We start from the raw sequence: 3172 nt of genomic DNA on the forward strand, positions 1-3172 counted from the left end.
ACCACCCACAGGTTCTAAGATGTTGCAGCAAGTATATGCTTCGGTGAGGTTTTGACAGTAGTATTCTCGAATGCGGGCTTGTATTCCGTTTCGCGCAAGAGGCTACACAAGGAATTGATGGCAGTGCTTTTTTTGCCACAACTGCATCGTTCTTCATACCTTGGTTTTAAGGGTTATGATGTTCTAAAAAGGGTGCGTAAATTTTAGATTTCTCCTTGCGCGAAAACATTATTTCTTTAAATTACACACCGAAGCTCTATCTGTTAACAGAAAGCTTCATGGGAAAACTATTTTTGTATCTTCTGCAAACTGTCGTCTGTGTGATGTGCCTGAAACAATTGAACCCTGTGTCGTTAATTGCAAAGACGTGATTCTCTTTGGGGCCGTGCTGCAAAGAACTCTAAAGAATGATTTTCTTTTAAATTCGTACAGTGTCCGGTATTTTGCATTTACACAATCTGATTACTTACCATATGACATGTTTTTCCTGTTTGGACTTCATAGCTTGGTGATGACACGCATGTTGGATCGCAAGGCTGAGCCTGCTGATCCACCTAGACTCTATTTTACCAGAATGTTGCTGCAGCTGAAGGACATTTATGATGAAAATTCCTTTCAACCTGACTGGTTTCCCCTGGTAACATGGTGTTTATCTTTGCCTGCCTTTTAGTTGTGTTTTCTGTTGTGCAGCTAAACAACGGTTGAGTGCACTGTAAATAGTCTGTGTACATAACCCTTTCTGTACATAACCACGTGTAATAAATACCATTTCAAAACGAAGTGGCTCGTTGGTCTAGGGGTATGATTCTCGCTTCGGGTGCGAGAGGTCCCGGGTTCAAATCCCGGACGAGGCCAAGTAATTTTCTTTTCTGCTCTGTTCTGTATAAACCCATGTTTCACAGCTGTTTGGATAACCTTACTTTATCCCAGTAAATCCGGATATTGCGAGCTGTGTCTTTCCGCACCTACCATATGTCCTCACACTGGACTGGAATGTTCTTGCTTATAAATAGATTCACTGCACTATACCTTCACCGCGTGTGTAGTTGAATCAACTGAACGTCCTCGGCGGCCGCTTTTCGATGGAGGCGACAAGCAAGGCGCCCGTGTGCTGTGCGATGTCAGTGCCCGTTAAAGAACCCCAGGTGGTCGAAATTTTCGGAGTCCTCCACTACGGCGTCTCTCATAGCCTGAAGTTGCTTTGGGACGTTAAACACCACAAACTAACCAATCAACTGAACGTATTGATTCTGTGAATGACACACGAAAGTAAATGTCCTTGATTATCGCTGAGTTGTCGTAGCAGTGCCGATGGCCAAATCGTTTACTGAAATACCGTGGGGAATAACATGTGTGGTCGTTAGTTGAAGGCTCTCGTGCCGAGTGCCGTTACTTTGGCTTGTTGGATTACATCGATGTTCATCACTCAGTTGCCAGCTGAGCGGGGGAGCTTCCCAGGTATCTCTGGTGAAAACGAGAGGAGTTGAAAGGTTTTGGCGGTGTTGGCAGGGCACCGTTACGTGGTACATTGTAAAGGACTCCAAGCACTGCGACAAGCTGTTCTGGTGCAGGACACATTGGAGGGCGAGGTGCAGGTTGGTGGTTGCCAGTTGCGGAACTGGAGTTGGATTCCATGGCCGGAAGCTGTGTAGCAGCAGAGGCGTGGTAAATAATGAAAAAAAGATACCCAATTTCTTCCGCTGTGACATCTTCCACTCCTCGAATTACTAGATATACTTCCTCTGCCTGCCCCCTTCCCCCCCCCCCTCACCTGCAACCGAGGCCGGCACTACAGGTCTGCAAAATGGAAGGATCAGGATACTAGAAACAAAATGTAACAGTAAAAATATGTCATATATCTCTAAACGTACTCAGCGTTTGGGCAGTCCAGACGATGTGTCAGCTGAGCGCCAAATTTGATAACAAGCCACTCTGCAAGTGGAACCAGTTATTTGTACGGCCTTGAATGGAAGCACACTCTTCTAGCATATGTACAGTTTAACTGATAACGAGAAAACTTGCACTATCTTTATTTTATATATAATTATGAACAAAGCAGATTGTCAGTGACAGTGAAAATTCTGTCGCCTGTACTCAGCAGCACAGAAAGCACGATATTACGCTGCAGAAAATGAAGTTGGAAAGAAAGGCAGCAGGAACTGCTCTCTATGTGGGGCTCGCTGGTGCCAGTGAGTTCTCTGTTCACTATGACTCGCGTTGAGGAGTTCGTGTAGGCCATTCTGACTCCCTCGGTTATACCAGTACCGACGTTCGAATGCTCCAAAACGCATAGCAGAACCTCGTGCGATACACGGTCGAACGCCTTCGCCAGGTCGAGCTGCATCATAGCCACGCGGTCACCAAATGCATCGCAATACTCAGGAATACTCCGAGCAACATGGACATTAGTTGCTATGCTTCTGCCTTTTATGCCACAAGTCTGGTGCGGTCCAACTAAAGTTGTTATCACTGACTGCAAGCGTTTGGCCAGAGCTTTCATAAAAATCTTGTAGTCTACGTTGGTAAGAGTGATCGGACGATAGGACCCTACCAACAAACGTTTATCGGCATCATCACTCTTTGGTATGAGCACAATGTGCGAAGTTGTAAAAAACAAGGGCACTCTTTTTATTTCGTAAGCTTCATCCAGGACCTTATGCAACATGCGGGCTGCCTTCGTTCTGAAAACTTTGTAAAAAGCCGCTCCTAGACCGTCAGGCCCGGGTGTTTTACCTAGGGCAAGGGCGTCGATTGCGCATTCTATTTCGCCCTCAGTAATTGGCTGCTCCAGTTGCTTCTTGACCGTTTCATCGAGACGTGGCATAAGCGAAAGGAATTTCTGAAATTCGTCTTTTGCCTCGCGTGAGCAACTAAACAGATCCTTAAAATGATCGGCAACCACTTTCTTGATAACCGTGTTATCCGATGTGATTGCGTTCCCGGTTGATAACTGGGGTAGTTCTTTCTGACATGCATATCTTTTTTCGTCAGATAGCGCTCGCTTAGTTGGCGTTTCTCCTGCCCAGAGCTTCTCTGATCTAGCGCGTACAATCGCCGCTTTGTATTTTTTTGCATCCACACCTTCCAGCTGGCGTTTAACTTCCCTTATTTCTTTCGTGTAATTACCTGGCTGAATGTTTTCCATGCTTATCAAGAACTCCAGTTCTTGCTG

General features: G+C 45.7%; 1 non-coding gene across 1 annotated transcript; it reads left to right on the forward strand.

The window, feature by feature from the left end:
* The first annotated feature begins 782 nt into the window (after positions 1-782).
* On the forward strand, positions 783-855 carry TRNAP-CGG (transfer RNA proline (anticodon CGG)). Its single transcript has one exon. It is a non-coding gene; the product is annotated as a tRNA-Pro (tRNA).
* The last annotated feature ends 2317 nt before the right edge of the window (positions 856-3172 follow it).

This window comes from Amblyomma maculatum, chromosome 10, assembly GCF_055883805.1.
Source record: "Amblyomma maculatum isolate TAMU_Amacu chromosome 10, ASM5588380v1, whole genome shotgun sequence".
In the NCBI taxonomy this organism is placed as follows: Eukaryota; Metazoa; Arthropoda; class Arachnida; order Ixodida; family Ixodidae; genus Amblyomma; species Amblyomma maculatum.